The sequence below is a fragment of the Nomascus leucogenys genome, chromosome 18 (genome assembly GCF_006542625.1).
Source record: "Nomascus leucogenys isolate Asia chromosome 18, Asia_NLE_v1, whole genome shotgun sequence".
In the NCBI taxonomy this organism is placed as follows: domain Eukaryota; kingdom Metazoa; phylum Chordata; class Mammalia; order Primates; family Hylobatidae; genus Nomascus; species Nomascus leucogenys.
This window is the reverse complement of record NC_044398.1, coordinates 59,522,334-59,541,347: the sequence shown is the minus strand read 5'-3', so window position 1 is coordinate 59,541,347 and position 19,014 is coordinate 59,522,334. Positions and strand designations below refer to the sequence as shown.

General features: G+C 42.4%; 1 long non-coding RNA gene across 1 annotated transcript; it reads left to right on the top strand.

The window, feature by feature from the left end:
• Positions 1–1,784: 1,784 nt before the first annotated feature.
• LOC115831275 lies at positions 1,785–13,912 on the top strand. The gene is made up of 4 exons (XR_004026789.1): positions 1,785–1,936; positions 11,008–11,096; positions 13,001–13,223; positions 13,841–13,912. It is a non-coding gene; the product is annotated as an uncharacterized LOC115831275 (long non-coding RNA).
• Positions 13,913–19,014: the final 5,102 nt, after the last annotated feature.

The window sequence follows — 19,014 nt, the reverse complement described above, 5'->3', positions numbered from 1 at the left end:
TCCGGGGGGAAAAAAGGCTACAAAATCTAATTTTGTCTCTCCAATTTTTCTTTGGCTTAAACCCAGAGGATTCCATTATGGCTAGCAAATAATATGAAAAAGAAAAAAGGAGCAAGAAATTTAGCAAGTCCATCAGCTTAAAATGACTCTCCAGTTTACTCCTTTATGGGGAAACCTACACCTCTAGCAAATTGTTCTGGAGAAATATTTGTGCATGTATACATGTACAGTTTATATGCATTTCTCTCAAGAAGAATACATCTATAATAAATTTACAAGGAAACATCTCCAGTTCAAAATATTTAGGCCTCCACGTTTATCTTTCAGGCTTAAGTAGAGAGATCCTTCATGTTATATTGCGTTACTATTTCCAAATCCTTTGGAGACATTAAAAGAAACAAAGACGATTTCTAATAACTACAGCCCTTCAGTTTCTCAAAGAGCCCAGGGGTTGAGAGGTTAGAGTGGAGTTTCCTGAGTCTTGTCGAGCAATATGTAGTTGAGGCAAAGGTCATGCTCCCGGTGTTTTGTTTTAAATAATATTGACCCATTAATTCTAAACCTGCTTGTTCCTGAAATTATACAGGATTATAGTTTGCAAACTGCAGGACAATGAAGCAAATCAAGATGAATTACAGCCCTGGCCCTCCCTGCCATCCTCTGACATCTAAACAGGGAATGAGTTCGGTGTGAGTGTTTAAATGAACTTTAAGCACCCGATCCTTCTTTATCCGCGATTTTCAGCTTTAAAAAAAAATGTGAAATTTGATTTCATAACAAATAGAAACAAATACCACTTAGTCCCAGAGAATTCATCCTCATGGCGCTAGGAGGATCGTTGTGGAGGTGGGGGGAGGGATGTGCTGAGATCTTTTGTTATGCTTGTCAACCCCGCGCACAACCAGAGTGGGCGAGAACAAACACCACGCTGGGGAACTTAGAGCAAAAAGTAACCGCCGATTTTCTGGAGCCGAGAATATAATTGTTTTCTCGCCTTAGTTGCTTTCATCTGAATGAAACGTTACCTAGAAGCTTTTGGAGCTCAAACACTGAGTCTTTGTTCTGCAAGAAACTGCTGCTGCCACTTAAAGAGATCGCAGATAATGTCCCCGATTTAAGATCAGTGCTCAACGCACACTAACTTTCTTTCTTTTTAAAGCTGTGCCTCCGACTTGCGGAGGGATCACGCAGCACTGGGGGGCAGATAAAAGCCCTTTGGACGAGGGTCACCTCCGTCCATGTTGTTCACTTGAGAGCAGTGGAGAGGAAAACGGTCCCCACGGGCGGACTTTGGCTTCTGGAGCCGCAGGGCCCAGCGGTCCCGGCCTCTCCGCCTCTCAGCCTGGTAGGGGGCGGGGAGGGGCAAAGGGGGGAAGGGAAGGAAGGAGCTGGAAGAGGGCATTTGGGGATGGGGGCTGGAAGGGCTAACGAGACCTGCCGGGAGGATTTGGGTCCCTGCAGGTTGGGGAGTGATTTGGGAGCTCTGGGTGGAAGAGGTGTACCTCGGCCTAGTTTGGTTGCTGAACCAGAACGACGCGAGGAAATCAATCAACCTGCAGGAAACAAAAAATGGAAGTCGAGGTTTAGGAAGAGTTGTCACTTCCCCGACTTGAGTGGTGCAGGCTGGGGGCGGAGACTTGGGACCTAAGAGAGGCCATTTCTCTGACCTCAGCTGCCTTCCCTTGGACTTCCAAAAGGAATAATTTTACTCTCTCCTCCGTTCTTCCCACAACTCTCATACCCGCTAGCCCGCAGGCCGCCTGCCCCTTTCCGCACCTCCTTTTCCCATCCAGCGAGAGAAACCTAGCTCCCAGAGCCGGTGCAGTCAGTCCCCTCGCCCCTCCCGCCCCTGTGCGGGTCCCCCTCCAGCCGTCGCTGCATGCACCACCTCGGTTCCACTCAATCGATTTTTGCTGCATGTCAACACTTATTACCGGTGAGTGTGAGGGTATTTTTTCTCCTTCTCTAGGTATCTTAATGATTTCTGAGCTAGTTGTGTATTAAAGTGCTTAAAGAAACCTTTAACATAATCTATAGCATGAGCACCAACCTTCCCCGCTTGGGTTCAAAAATGGCGAGCTCGAGGTTGGGCCCGGAGGCGCCCAGGCCTCACTGGCCTCAGCGCACTGCCGCCCAGCTCCTTGAGCGCTCAGAGGTTCGCCAGGCCTGGGGCAGGAACCCCGCGCAGGCGATCCGCCGTCTGGGGGCTTTCTCCCCGCCACCCCCTTCCATCCCCCACCTGTTAATCTCAGGCACCTTTTCTTCTCTCGGTATCTTTGGCCTATCCTCGGGTTTTGTTTTATTTAAAAAAAAAAAAAAAAAGTAAACCTCTTCAAAAATTTCCAAGGCCCCAAATTCTTCATTCCGCTAATGCCGATTTCAGATTAGTGGAGACCTGAGAAAAGGTGTATACAGCCCATGATTGTCTCTACTTCCTTCCAATTCCTCAATCTGAGTTTTAGTGTTTACGACTTGCTTAGAAATTTAATTTTTAAAAACATATTAGAGAGTCTGGGCCGAATAAGCAGTTTGATTAGAAGGCAAATTCTCTTCGCCTCCATGCCCTGCTTTTTCTCTCACCCCCACCCCCTTTCTATTAGGTGCTGAAGCCCGGGGGTGTAGGGGTGGGGGTTGGGAGTGTAACAAAAAATTTAATGGGAAAATATAAACAGCGTCTTAAAAGTCCTAATATTCCTCGAAAGCCTTATAAATTAACCCTGTGAAGAGTGAGCCCTTTTAAGGCGAGTCTATAAAAATCCAGCGTGATCTCGAAGGAGGACGACCCTTCCCCCAATCCCTGTCACGAATGTGACCCAACAAAGGTCCGTCCTGCAATCCACATCCTAATCCACGGGCGCCCCCGCCGCCGTCGCCGGGACTCCCCAGCCTCCAGCCGCCCATAGTCGACGGAGCTACCCTGGGAGTCCCTGGCTCCGCGACTTAACTTTTTTAGAGAGGGGGAAAAAAGGAGGAGGTGTAATTAGATCAGAGGCCTTTATGAATATAGACTCCCTATTGATTGATCTATAACCCCCCTGACGAACTGCAGTTAATCTAAGCACACCGGGAAGCAAGAAACGTGGCTGACTGAAGAAGTCTGGAAGTAAACGAGAGGAATTTCTGGTAGCAGATTTTCAGAAGGAATTTTTTTAAAAACAGCTTTTCTTCCCCAGCCTCCCAAACAATTTTATTAACTGAATTTGAGGCAATGGTAATTCGAGTTTTTTTTTTAAGGGGGTTAAGTAGAAACACCATTGTAAACACGTAACTGATTTACCTTTTCAGGTTCTAGCAGATGGACGCAGGGAAATTTTACCCTAATCTTAAAAATTTATCACCCTTGGCCCCTCCCACCCTTCCCTGCCCCCTCCCCAAAGGGAGAACTTCCCATTGTTGGCTGTCTATCTGAAAAGATAGAAAACAGAATTTACTGTGTTTGGGATGCATAACTTCATTCACTTCTGTGCTGAGTATTTTATGCATTTTTAAAATGTAAATGTTATTTAGATTTTGTTTAAAGAGTAGAGAAATCCTGCAAGAAATGAAATACCCCATTGAAAATATATTTATTTCTACTTAATTAACTTTAAAAGTCATTTCTACTCCTTTTGTAACAATACATTCAGTGGTAGTTGTGGAAAACAGGAGCTATTGGAAACTTAAGGTATCCTGCAGAAGAATGGCTATAAGAGCCATCTAAATTCTGTACAATTAAAAAAATTCAAAAACAGGTAATGACTACATGGTAAAAGTGTTTACTTTTGGGTGGTAGTGAGAGGTGCTTTTTAAATTTCCTTCCTTCCGAAGGACTAAGAGAAGTGCAGACTCACTGGGCTCTCCCTGGGCAGTGTCTGCACCCTGGGACTTTGATGGATCTTTCCAGACCTAGCTCTTCCAGTCTTACGGCAAAAAATGTTTAAGGTGTTTGCCCTCCCTCGTGCTCTCTCTTTTTCTCCTCCATCCTCTCCCTCTCCTGTTTTCTTTGTCCACAGCCAAGGTTTTGTTTTGTTTTGTTTTGTTTTGTTTTGTTTTGTTTTGTTTTTCCTCCATTCATGCAACTGAGGAAATGGCCCGCTGATGCTGGGACCTGATGTTCCCACACTAAGGCATGAGGGTGGATTCCTACAGCCCGGAGACTCTCTCTGCCAATGTTTCCTCTCTCCAGAAACAGCAAAGCCTCTTTGCCTCCGCTGACAGTTTGCAGCAGTGCAGGACCCCCTCGCACACAATCCTGGGCAGGAAATTTTATCCTTGTCGCTCTGGAAAGATGAGACCTAGAACCACCACTGCTGTCCCCCAGAAAGCGGTGGGCAGCTTATTGAATGTGACTTGGGACCCAGACCAGTAGCAGCCCAATTCTTGGGCGCGTTTCCCCGCTCTGCCTGTGTCAACAGCCCTCGAAACTGCTTCAGGTATCACGGGGAGTGTGCGTGGGGAGCGGCTTGCTGCACCCAATAGAACTTGATGGCATCTTTCTATGTCCTCCCGGATCGAATGCAGGGCCTTCTCGGCGTCTCTTCAGGGGGTGCCTGCATTTGGTTGCCCACGAGTCTCCCCGACAGCTTCACCCCGCTGTGTGTGGGCTGGTGGATGGGGGTGGGGAGCTGAAGGGAGAGAGAGGACACCGAAGTGGACAGAGGTGGAGATCCTGCAAGCCATCCCCAGCGCTAAGAAATGGGCTTTGCCTGTCAGAGCCTAAGGTTGCAGACTACGGATCACTTTGTTAGAAAATAAATAATATCAAGCAAAGTAGAGTAAAATAGAACCCTTCTTCTGTGGGTGCTAGGCCTCGGGTGATGTTCATTCACAGGACACTCCTGACTTCAGTTTCTCCAGCTACCTCTTGAAATCCGTGACATCGAAGGAGACGTTCTTATCTGATGAGGCGGTGTCTTGTTTATCTGTTTCTCTGAACACGAGAGAAAAAAAAAGAAGAATCTCTTGCGAATGCTGGGCTGCAGCTCTGGGCTACAGCTTCCCGGCGCGAAGCTCCCCATCCCGGATCCTCCTTCCTCTGGGTGGCTGGGCCATCTTGTGATCCTCCATGCGCCAGGGGATGGATGTTTGGACAGGTGACCAGGACCTTTTGGACCCATGAATTCCGTGGGGACCACGCAGCCCATCCCTTAGAACTACCCGAGGTGCAGCCGCTCCACATGAACGTGCCCCCGGGGCGGCTTTTCCTAGGACTTCATTGGCCGTCTAAACCGGCTTTGGGGTACAACCTCGCCCTACCGCTTTCCATTGACTAAAACAGCTGCTTTTTCTTAATGTTCAGTTTTTGGCCAATGACATGGGGGAAAGGCGGTGGTGGTAAGACTTACTGCCTGTCTCCCTTTACCCTGACGGTATTTTCAGAGGCACTAGGAGAAGCGGGAACCCGGAGGGCCACCTACGCATCTCCGGGGTCGCCCTCTTGGCCCGGGCACTCGAAGTTTGCACGTCCCTCCTGCCAAAAAAAAAAACGGAGTCTAATCTGCAGCTGCCGCTGCACCCCCACTTCCCGCCCGCATCCCTAGCCCGAAGTCTCAGGCAGGGCACCGCAGCCCACACGCTCGAGCTGCACCGACCGCCCGCGGGGTCCAGCTGGGGCGAAGCAGGGGCCCTCGCGCCTGCGCTCGGGACGCCCCCGCACGCGCCGCTGCTCCGGGCCTGGCGGGCCTCCTCTTGGGCGGTCTGGGCTCAGCCCTGGCGCGGCCTTGCTGCTGCGCCTCCAAAGATCACGCTCCAGGCTGGCCCACAGATGTGACCGCTTCTTTGCTCTTTTCTAGTCCACCCAGGGAGACCAGGGCCGGAGGAGCCCCCAGCCACATCCCTTCTCACCCTTTCTCGGGCCTCCGCGCCTTCACTCCCGAGCAGCCATATACCTTGAATGGGTCATGCTTGCCTGCCTCCTCGGAGCTGCCTCTCGAAGCCCGGGGGTTGAACATTAACCAGCTGCGGCTATAGACTGGGGTAAAACGTTACGTATAAAAATGAATCATCTATCCGGTCCTGGGAGAGAAGACCTATAGAGAGCTCTGCACCTAGAGCAGCCCCAGCCTTGCCCCTGGCCCAAAGTACCGAATCTTCTGGAGGCCACTTATCAAGGACCGTTTTGCTGCAGGAAGCAGAGGACAAATGAGAGGCTGGAGGAAGGAGGGTGACTGAGCCAACCGTTCTCCTTGCGGAGTTTGAGGTTCACGGCTTCTAACACAAGACAATTTCCTTTTCTTTCACACTTGAGAAAGTGTGAACAGCTTTTCTTCTCTTACAAAAGTTAGTGAGGGAAAGCTGGAGTCTAGGAGGAGCGGCTGTCCACAGGGCGGAGAACGGTCGCGCTGCTGCCATCCCTGGCGCCCGGGGTGGGATCCCAGGAGGCAGGGCTCAGTGGGTTGGGAGTGGCAGCAAGAGCCCGGGAACCAGGGCCTGGGGACGGAGGGGAGGCGCGCGGTGGGCGGTGCAACCGGTGCCCGACCTGGCCCTGGACCTGAGACCTCGCAGAAATCCTGGCTTGAGGTCGCGCTGAAGTCCTAGGCTCCCATCCGATCCCACCCACAACTGGTCTGGACCCTGCCTCCTTCCGACTCTGACCTATTTGTTTTTTCTTTAAACATAAGTAATGGAAAGTAAAATGATACATCTGCACTGACTTATGTGCTAGGCCCACGTGCCCAGTCAAAATATACAGAATTTACCAAAAGATAACAGAGCTGAAGGAAGAATTCAAGACAGTGCACATCCTAAGTTCCTGTGCCCTCACCTGGAAATATTACTGACTCAGGCACTGAGCAAATTCCTGAATAGGAAGATGATTCTGTTTCTGTATCTCTGTCTCTCTCCCTCTGCCTAGCCTCTGTTCCCCCCGTCCCCCACCCCCACTGAAGAAAAATCTGAGATAAGGTGGGTGCAAGCAAAAGGGAGATGTGATGTTCTTACGGCTTTCAGGAATTGCCAACCAACCTGCAGAGCAATTCCTGTACCTCTTAAGAGGATTATTTTTTTCTTATACAAAATAGTTTTATTTAAATGCATGCCTGACTCATTATAACCTCTTAGTGTGTATATATATATATATATATACACTTTATATATATACACACTTTATATATATATATATAAAGTGTATATATATACACTTTATATATATATATAAAGTGTATATATATATATACACTTTAGAATATATATATTCTATATATATATATAGAACAGATGGCACACTCCGCCTCAACCTGTACCCTACCTCTGACTTGTTTATTGAAACAGAAGTTTTGCTGAGAGCATTCACTCAAATCTCTGTACTTAGGGGTGTGAGAAAGTGGCTGTGGTGGTGTGCATGTCTGCTGAGAACGCTGCATCGTTGCATTACTCTCAAGGTTACATCCTAGCTTCTTCAAAGTCCACTGCTCCTGCTTCAGTGTGTTCACAGGCTGTATAGTGATCCTGAGAATTTCTGGCAGGGGATGGAGGGTGGCAGCAGAGACATGCAGTAAACAAGGCTTTCCAGAGTCTCAGCAGGCATTAACAATGCGACAAGTGCTGTGTATGTGTATTAATTGGACATCACCAATCAGTTTGTTCTCAGAGGAAACGGCTTTCTGTTTAAGATGTGGTTACACGGTTACAGAGTGTTCATCACTTCATGTAGTGTCGCTGCTCCAACTGCAGTGCCCACAATGCTCTATGTCATTCCTGTAGAGCAATACAGCTCAACTTCGTCAGCACCCAACTTGATGTTATTCCACTCTCTCAAGAAAAATAGAATTGACTCAAATGTTCCACTAAGTTAGCTCTAGAGAAACAATGAATGCATCGAAGCAAATAAATAGAAAGAAGTATGAATCACATGCTCAGTTGCTTTTCAGTGACTTAGAGACAGAGAAACGTAGGTGGAGAAGGGGCGTTTACTTTTAAGGGTTTGAGTAGTTGGGGAAAGGAGTATTCTAAAGGGTATTGCAGTGTTCACTCAAACCCTCTTCTCCTCCACCAAATTACCATGTTATTTGACACCCTCGATCTATTTGTGTCCTGGGTAACAGAGAGTTTGACCAAGAGGTCACAGACTAGAGGGCTTGGGTGACTGGAAACAAGTTTGACAAGAAAGGAATCTGGGTGGGGTGCCACCATGGAGGTGGAGAGAGGATGAGGCCACAGTGGCTGGAGCAGTCTGGCAACACAAAGTCTCTGCTGGACCCTGCATTTACACAAAATGCCTTGTCAGAGAATGGCGGATTAGGAATAGCTGTCAACACAGCCTCATGGATGAGAGAAATTGAAGTCTCTCTCCATTCCTTTTCTTTACCTTCCCTTTATTTTCTACCTTCTTCATTTCCTCCTTTTATTATTGCCCTTCTTCTACATCAGGTGACTCTCCCCAGAATTTTGGCTGCTCCTGGATTATGCCCTGCTTATCCTCTCTTTTGAATTAAGTTTTCAGATTGTTTGTAGTGTTCACTTTTCCAGGTATGATATATTATTTTATTCAGTCAAGAGTCTACCTGTAAACCATTTGTACTTATGAATATGGAGTACTTCTATGAACAATAAAAGTTTCAGGTAGAATAAGTAAAGCATGCAATATTGTATAGCTTGCCTTTTAAGAGCACAAAAAGGACTGTGCACACTCTTTAATAAAGCCCCACTGCATGCTGGAGAGGCTGGGAGGGTGAGTAAGCAGGCTTCTTTCACCCAGGCAATATGACCGTTGGCATTATGGCCACCAAAGTGGGAAATCTCCAGTTTGCCATTCTCACCTTGAAAGCTCCTCCTCTCCTGAAACTACCATCTGTGGACTCACACACATTGTCAAATTTGTGTGTTCCAAGAAAACACTGAAACAGTTTATAAAGTTTATGTACTGAACTTTACATATCTTTTCACACAAATGCATTATTTTTTCTTGTACTATATCCTCTTTTTATTGGCTCGGCAGTATTTTATTGTGATTTCTCTTCCTTGTACAATTGAGAAACACCTTCATTGTCATCCTGCAACTCATTAGATTAGAACTTGGTTGGAACATATCTTTTATTCCACAGAAGGGCTGCCCCATTTCACCCTCTTTTGGCTCCTTCTTTTCCTTTCTAACTTCTTCCAAAATCTCACTTAGAGGTTAATTCTAAATCTCATAACTCTCTCCCTTTTTACTTTTTCATTTTATTTCTGAGCAATTATTGTTCCCATACTCCCAAACTAACTTTCATCCATATTACTCCTTTGGCAATTACCGTACGGGGTGTTTCATTATGAGTTAAGATTTTGCAGGTCTTTTTTTTTTTTTAGCTTCTTGTGGTGGCCTGGCACAATACCTTGTAACGGAGTAGATGTTCAATGAATGCCTATTGATCAAATGTTACAATTTAAATCTTTGTTCACAAAAATGAAAGTTCAAAGACATTAAAATCTATTGAATTGGCATAAATTAAATCTCAGATTAATTCTAATTAATTTCTAATCCTTTTCCCAACAAACTAGACATGTAAAATAATTCTTTAGCAGAAATTCCATCATAATGTTTTTCAACACTGCCAGCATCTTCTCTACATCAGAGCAGTTTTAGGATGGTGAATCATGATCAGGGTTCATAAGATACTGAACACATTTTAGTATTTCCTAATATATTATTAAAATAAAGAAGTTTTAAAAAAATCTGGTTTGGGGAATATGTGTGGTAAGGGGAGTATAAAAGGGTGGGAGACACATAGATGACAGAAGCTTCCAGCTCGCAATTGCCTAGGGTCATTTTACTAGTTAAGGGATTATGATGTCCAATTCTCTCTTACTTTATGCTTTTTAAAATTTCACTGCTCACAATTTGTAGTATAATATAGTGTATCAAAATACATTATGGAAAAAGTTTTTTTTAATTCTTAGAGACATAAAAACCTAAGAAATTAAAAATATTGTTCCAAAAACGACAAAAAAGATTTAACCCAGGCTGGGTGTGGTGACTCATGCCTGTAATCCCAGCACTTTGGGAGGCTGAGGCGGGTGGATCACCTGATGTCAGGGGTTTGAGACCAGCCTGGCCAGCATGGCAAAAACCCATCTCTATTAAAAATACAAAAAATTAGTGGAAGACAGTGTGGCAATTCCTCAGGAATCTAGAACTAGAAATACCATTTGACCCAGCCATCCCATTACTGGGTATATACCCAAAGGATTATAAATCATGCTGCTGTAAAGACACATGCATACGTATGTTTATTGTGGCACTATTCACAATAGCAAAGACTTGGAACCAACCCAAATGTCCGACAATGATAGACTGGATTAAGAAAATGTGGCACATATATACCATGGAATACAATGCAGACATAAAAAATGATGAGTTCATGTCCTTTGTAGGGACATGGATGAAGCTGGAAACCATCATTCGGAGCAAACTATCACAAGGACAAAAAACCAAACACCGCATGTTCTCACTCATAGGTGGGAATTGAACAATGAGAACACATGGACACAGGAAGGGGAACATCACACTCTGGGGACTGTTGTGGGGTGGGGGGAGGGGAGAGGGACAGCATTAGGAGATATACCTAATGCTAAATGACGAGTTAATTGGTGCAGCACACCAACATGGCACATATGTACATATGTAACAAACCTGCACATTGTGCACATGTACCCTAGAACTTAAAGTATAATAATATATATATATATATATATATAAAATAAATAAAAATACAAAAAATTAGCCAGGAGTGGTGGTGGGCACCTGGAATCCCAGCTACTTGGGAAGCTGAGGCAGGAGAATTGCTTGAACTCGGGAGGTGGAGGTTGCAGTGAGCCAAGATATCGCCATTGCACTCCAGCCTGGGCAACAGAGAAAGACTCTGTCAAAAAAATAAAAAATAAAAAAAAGACTTAACCCAATCAGACTTTGATTAGGGTCACAGACCAAACAAGTTATAGTTATTTTTATTTCTGCTCATTTTTGTCCAGTAGGCCTCACATATTTTTGATGAATTTCTGGGTGGTAGAATATTCCTTAGAACACTGACCATATCCACTTCTACTTTCCAGCTGTTACCTAAACAACAAACTAGACACACTTCACTGCAAACAGTGGGAAGAATGGTGTTACCTTTGATGAAACATCCATGGAACATTTGGTAACTCTTAATATATACCAAAAAAAAAAAAAAGTTTCACCTCATTGTGCTAAATAAATAATACATATATAAACAAACAAATAAAATGATAGGGACTGGAATGGTAGAGAAATTTTAATAAATTTTGATGCAGTGGGTTTTGCAATGCCTGCAGAACTTTCAAAGACCCCAGTCTCTAGTGGAAAATCACTAGTCCTGGTCGGCACTGCAGGGAGGGGTAGATGGCTGGAGATTCCAGAAACCAAGGGGGAAGATGACTGGGAACTCACAAAAAGGTAACAGATTTGACACATTATCTTTGGTTGTCTCAGTCACTATAATTTTAAAAATTATCTACACTCTCATAAAGCAATGGGTCAATATTATTTTCACAGTACTCTTTTTTTTTTTTTTTTTTTTTTTGAGACAGAGTTTCGCTCTTATTGCCCAGGCTGGAGTGCAATGGCGTGATCTCGGCTCACCGCAACCTCCGCCTCCCAGGTTCAAGCAATTCTCATGCCTCAGCCTCCCAAATAGCTGGGATTACAGGTATGCACCACCACTCCTGGCTAATTTTGTATTTTTAGTAGAAACAGGGTTTCTCCACGTTGAGGCTGGTCTTGAACTCCTGACCTCAGGTGATCTGCCTGCCTCGGCCTCCCAAAGTATTGGGATTACAGGCGTGAGCCACCACACCCGGGCTTTCACAGTACCCTTAACATTTTTTATCTGTATTTTATTCATAACCATTTCTAAATATAAAAATATACAGTGATGCAGAAGATAGTTTGTTGAGTACTTTCTATGAGCCAGGAACTGTGCCAGTGCCTTTTATATATTAATATTCTCTCAATCAGTTCTCACAACAATCCTGTAAAGTAGATAATATTATTTCCTTATTTGACAGATAAGAAAACTGATTCTCAGAAGTAACTTGCCTCAGGCTGCCTGAGTAATGAGTGTCAGAGTCAAAACTAGAATAGGACTCAAGTTAGGCACAATATGACAGGACCAAAGAATTGCTAGTCTTCTGTATGACTTTCTGCTGATGTGATTAGAAAATATGGCTCATAAATTAAAAGTACTTATGAGATGAGTAGTGATTGAAAAAGATAGAAATTATAGTAACTGAGCCAATCAAAAGTAAAGATGTTTTACTCTTTACATGTGTTTCAGTGCACATTTCCTACACGAAAGCAATGGACAACTTGTCAAGGCAGTTTGACATGTGACATTTTAGACATGATAGGAAAAGCAGCCAACTTGCTGATATTAAGGAAAGGATATATACACACACACATATATATACACATACCTCCTTTATATATATACATATAAATACAAAAATATACGCATATATACATATGTATGTTTGTGTATATATACATATATATACATACACACATATCATTTGGCATAAGATCAAGTGATTTTTTCCTTGGTCTTGTACATTATGACCTGGTCACTCCTTTCTTGCTTCTCTCCACGCCCATTGATGCTTTTTGAGGCTAACTTCAGATCTCAGCTTAGGCGTCCCTACTTTGAGAAAGACCTCCCTGACACTCTGGCATTAGGTTAGGTCAATGTGCCCCTCCTGTGTGTTTCCATAACCATATCAAAGCACCTAACACACTTTTATGAACTTAACACGTTTGAAGATTAGATATCAGTAATTTTATAGCATCTCACTGCTTGCCCTTTGAGCTATTTTTGCATGATTAGATTCAGATTTTTTTTTTATGATATGCAAGATATCATAGTGCTGCCATGTTCTTACTGCGTCATATCAGGAGGCACACATAGCGATTTTTCAATGCTTGATTATGTTAATTCATTACTTAAGGTGGTGTCTGCTTCATTACTTTAATGTTTAAAAGTTATTTATTAGTTCTCTATTAACATTATGCTTTTTCCATTGTAATTAGTATTTCATGAGCAGCTTTATGGTGAGAAATTGAAACCTCCTGCCAACAGCCATGTGAGTGAGCTTGGAAGCAGATTCTCCAGCTCTTCAAATAATGGCAGCCCCAGAAAACAACTTAAATGCAACCTCCTGAGAGTCTCTGAGCTAGAACTACCTAGCTAAACTGCTGTGAGATTCTTCAACCTCAAAACTGGGATGAGATAACAAATATTTATTGTTTTAAGGTGCTAAGTTTTGGGGTAAGCTGTTGCTTTGTAATAATTAATACACCACCTACATTCTATATTCCCAAATTTTTCATCACTTTTCATCTATTATGGTCTCTGTCCTCCTCTGCACTTGGGGATTTATTTATTTTTTCTTTTCTGCTGCCACTTTCATAGCACTCTGGGGAAAACAGAGAGAAACAAATGTAATCAATTCACCAAATTTTACCTGAAGTCCAAGGAAGTAAATATTAAGTGCAGATTTGGAGGAGGGAAGGGGTAGGACTTAGTGATGCTGTGTAAGAAAAGCATTTGCGCCAGAAGAAAGATGAGATAAACACTAGAAGGCAAAGAAAAACATTTTATGGAAAATCGAAAGCAACTGAAAAAGACACCTTTATTTCACATTTAGTAAATATAATTATGGTTTTTAAAAATATAATCTTAGAAACACTTATTTTGTCTGCCCAGCACCTCCCCCCTTTCTGGAAACAGAACTGTCCTCTTTGGGGGGAACCTGTTCTTCTCTTTATTTGTGCTATATTGTTTTAATGGATGCTGCCATTTCTAGAACTGATCTCTGTATCCACAAGAGTAGGCAGGCGAGCTTGGCTGCCTTTTGTGTCCTTCCACAGGAATCTTCAAATGATAATTTTGAAAAGAGAAGCAGTCATTTTCACGATGAAGAGATGAGTTGTCAAAAGCCCAGGTTCTCCAGGGCAGCAGATTTCAGTCTCTGGTAAGACAGACTCACAGAGAAGCACGGATGAGAGTTGGAGGGAGAGAGAGTCCTACTCTCTCCTGTCCATTACTATGATCCTGGAGGTCCAGTTAAATGCCCTTCCTGAGATTTTGCTACTCTGGTCAGCATATTTCCTGTCTTGCCTAAGGTGGTTCAAATTGGGTTTCTGTCACTTGGAAAAGACTTCCTGATTCAATAGACTAGTGTTCCCTCCCTCCCCCATAAATAGTCTCTCCCACCGAGAGCAAAAAAAAGTGCCTTTGAAGCCAGGATTTGGGATAGTCTTTTGGAATCCTCAGATGCTCATGTGTAAGTAGAAAAATTTCATCTTCTAGTGGCCCTCTACGAACACTGCCTGGGAATTATTGAGGGGGTGAGGAAGGAGAGTTGTGTACACACACCCACACCTGTTAAGCTTTTTTGCCAACACAATAATATTTACTGAAGATCTATTGTGTTTCAGGCACTTTCATAAACAGCTGCTCTACGTTAGTCCAAGACACTAGATTTTCACACTGTTCCTAATTGTAGATGAGATGATATCTTTAAAATAAAAGGTGTTAAATATTAGTCTTTACAAAATGTAAACGTTATGAGTAAAGATTAGGTGCACCTTTCCACACCTTCTCCAGGTTTAACCTACCACTATTTGGATGTCTCTTTTGTGTTTATAAGTTTATCCCCCAAAAATGAAATAGAATTTCAAATGTAAATGCCATTTTAATATTACTACTTGAATGACTTGTTTCTAAAGACAATTTTGAGAAGGATGATTAAAAATAAACAAAAAACTTGAAACAAACTATAACTAAATAGCGTGACTTGCCTTGAAATTCTAGCTTTATTCATAAAAGTTTGTGTCCCCACAAGAAGCAGACTCAAAACAAGTCAGCCTAAATCTATGTAAACAGATTTAGGTTAGGGAGAGTGGTGATGTTAAGGGCATTAATTCCAGCTTTGGTTATTACTTTGAAACCTGGATAGTGTTTGTCCAGTAATTTCTCATGTATTTTTTTTCCCCTCTTAGTCTTCCTGGGGGAAATGGTTACAACAGCCTAGAGCACTCCTCTGAAGAGATATCCACACTGGCAAAGGTACCAATTTTTCACTTTCGCAGTGGGTGGTCCGGCACAAAAATTCCCCAATGGCTGAGAATCTGAAATCTGCCCAGGCCTTCCATAAGCTTCAGTATTTAAACATTTTTATATGTAATTTAAGATGCGAACTATTAGAACGAACAATAAGTAATTGGCTTTTTCCAGTTTTCCCATTAGAAAACATTAAGGAATTCCCAGCATATTCTGTTGTTAAGACAACACAGTCTGTGTCAAAAATTAAATTTCTTCCCACTCAAAAAAAATGCAACATCTTATTTCCTTACTCTGCTCTTCCATTTCTATCCTCTCTGTTATATCTAAGATTTTTCTTAATTGTTAAATACACGTGCATATTTAAGATGTATCAAAATTAATAATATGTTTTTGTTTTCTAAATTGTTTAATAAAAAGTTGTTGAGCACTATTACAAGGCTCTGTGCTAGGCACAATAGAGGATAAGAAAATAATAATTATTTATTAAGATAAGTGTTTTGGCAAAGTGCAGTGGCTCACACCTGTAATTCCAGCACTTGGGGAGGCTGAGGCAGGCGGATCGCTTGAGCCCAGGAGTTCAAGACCAACCTGGGCAACATGGCAAAACCGAATCTCTACAAAAATTAGCCAGGCATGGTGGTGCATTCCTTGCTCTGGAGGCTGAGGTGAGAGGATCACCTGAGCCTGGGATGTCAAGGCTTCAGTGAACTGTGATCACGCCATTGTACTCCAGCGTGGGCGACAGGGCAAAACCCTGCCTCAAAAAAAAAAAAAAAAAAAAAAAAGTGTTTTGTACCTGATTTATATCTGATTTAATTCTGACAACAAATCTATGAAATAGGCATTGTTATTCCTGTTTTACCAATGAGGAACTTGAGGTACCAAGAGATTATTTAATTTGTCCAAGATCATTCAGTTAGGAATTGGTAAAATTGAATTTAAAGGTTTTTCTCTTAACCACACTATATTGTGCTCCTACCCAGCACCACCAAACCAATGTATAATACTTAGCCAACTCATTTCATGATGATTCCAACTCAGGAAGAACCACTTTTAAGTAAGGCAGATGTGTTAACTACTACACATAGAATGATAACCTATGCTCTCAGGACGCTTAAAATACACAAGAAGAGATAAATCATGTAGGCAAATAACTGAAATTTACGTTAGAATTCAGTGAATACCTTAGGAGTTGTACAAAGTATGACAGACTTTCAGAAAGGATTGAGAATACTTCTAGCTGGGAGGATCAAGGCATCATGTTTGAGATTTCTTCTGATTTTGGCTTTGAAAGATGGGCAGGGTTTTTATTTTTTTTTTTATTTTTTTTGAGACAGAGTCTCACTCTGTCTCCCAGGCTGGAGTGCAGTGGCACCATCTTGGCTCACTGTAACCTCCGCCTCCTGGGTTCATGCCATTCTCCTGCCTCAGCCTCCCGAGTAGCTGGGACTACAGGCACCCACCACCATGCCCGGCTAATTTTTGTATTTTTAGTAGAGATGGAGTTTCACCGTGTTAGCCAGGATGGTCACGATCTCCTGACCTCGTGATCTGCCCACCTCGACCTCCCAAAGTCCTGGGATTACAGGGGTGAGCCACCATGCCCGGCCAGGCAGGGTTTTAATAAAAGCATCAGAAAATCATTTCAGGCAGAGTAAAAAGCATAGTAAAGACTTGATAATAGGCCTGGCACAGTGGTTCACTCCTATAATCCTAGCACTTTGGGAGGCTGAGGTGGAAAGATCACTTGAGCCCAGGAGTTTGAGACCAGCCTGGGCAATGTGGTGAAACTCCATCTCTACAAAAAATACAAAAATTAGCTGGGTGTGTTGGCATGCCTGTAATCCCAGCTACTCTGGAGACTGAGGTGAGAGGATCACTTGAGCCTGGGAGGCGGAGATTGCAGTGAAGCGAGATCACAACAGTGCACTCCAGCCTGGGCAACAGAGTGAGACCCTGTCTCAAACAAAAAAAGAAGAAAAGAAAAAAAATGAAGACTTGATGGTAGATGTGGGATGAGTTTGGTGAACCAAGAATAATCCAATGTGAAGTAATAGTGGAAGATAAGTCTGGAATGCTAAACTGTGGCTAGAATGTGGCAGACATAGAAAACTAGGCTAAGAAGTTTAGAGTTTATTGTGTAGGCAGTGAGGAGATGGGATTTCCATTGGGGTTTCTGAGCAGTGAATAAATGGAAAGAGGCTGTGTTTTAGTGAGTTAATGGGGCAAGAATATGTGGCCAGATGAACTGCAACAAGAAGTAAACTAAAGGGTTTAAACTGGGATTATGGGAGAGAAAAAAAGAAGACAAAGCTGAGGAAGACCACCAAATAATGGATGAGAGGGTTTAGAGAAAGAACAAGTAACTTCAAGTTTTTGAATTTATGTGACTGACTGAATGAGAAGGTTATTAACAAAACTCAGAAATGCTATTTATTTGAAGAGGAGTTTCTTAAGTTGGATGAACAAGAAACGGAATCACTCATGTCAAGGCAGCTAAAAAGAAAGTTTTGGAATCCCAGCATCAGGAAGCCCAGACGTTTGGTAAAGAATGAAACAATCAACATGTTCTTCTAAGACTGACCTTACTAAGAGATCAAGAAATGACAATTATTATGGTTTGCAAGGCATCCAGAATCTTGCCTCAAACTTTTCATTTATTTGTCAACTTTATCAGGAAATCTACATGATTAGATAGTCTATTATAGATTAAGGCATTGACAACAAATGCTCCCTAAATTTTATTAGAATATCCAACTTCTTCCTTATCAGAATTAGTCAAAGTTTGATTGTATAGTTAGAGATTTAAAAATACTCTCAGTTTGGAACACTGGGGACATTTTTAGGGTGCCAAGGGAAGATTCCTTGGGGAAGGAGGAATTGGATACTGACATGGTTTGGCTGTGTCCCCACCCAGATCTCATCTTGAATTCCAACGTATTGTGGGAGGGACCTGGTAGGAGGTAACTGAATCATAGGCGCAATTCTTTCCAATGCTGTTCTCATGATAGTGAATAAGTCTCATGAGATCTGATAGTTTTAAAAAGAGGAGTTTCCCTGCACAAGCTCTTTCTCTCTTTGCCTGCTGCCATCCACGTAAGATGTGACTTGTTCCTCCTTGCCTTCTGCCTTGATTGTGAGGCCTCCCCAGCAACATGGAACTGTAAGTCCATTAAACCTCTTTCTTTTGTAAATTACCCAGTGTTGGGTATGTCTGTATCAGCAGCGTGAAAACTGACTAATACAAATACCAAGAGACTTCAGGGCATAATCTGGCAATAATTGATTAACAAATTCATCAATTAAGAAATATTTGTTAATGATCTACTGTAATAAGGCACCTTGCTGAATCTAAGGGGAGAAAACAACAACATTGTCTCTATTCTTGATGACTTTATCCTACCTCATAATTTTGCCAGAGGCTAGTATTTTGTGGACAACTCTAGCAATTCAATTATAAGTTTCAGTTTTCCAAATTAGAAAATGTAGAATTTATAATCTTTAGTACTCACTTTGTAAGGTTTTTGTCAGTATAATTTAATCCAGTCTTTAAAAAAATATATTAGAGTTCCTGGTGAACCTGGAGTTGCCCACTGCTTAGTATACTATATTATCATAGTGCATGGGGGAACTGGACTCCTACTTATATCTAACAAAAAAAAGTGAATTTAGTGTGTGTGTCATTTCTATAATGGTGCAGGTAAAGATATATGTACTTATTTTATGAACTTTGTAAGTGTATGTAGGCCTGGAGACACAAGTGTTTAGCAACATTTTTGTTAATAAGTTGGATTTCAAAAATTTTATAACTTAGCATGCTTAATAATTCAAAGCTCAAGAGTGTTGTTGATATGACAGAAGTAAAATTCAAAAAAATCTGAAGAGGCTGAAATACAGAACTAAAACTACAATAAAAACTTAATGATACATAGGGGTACAGTTTAGGTTTCAAAAAATCAATTAATACCAAAAGGGA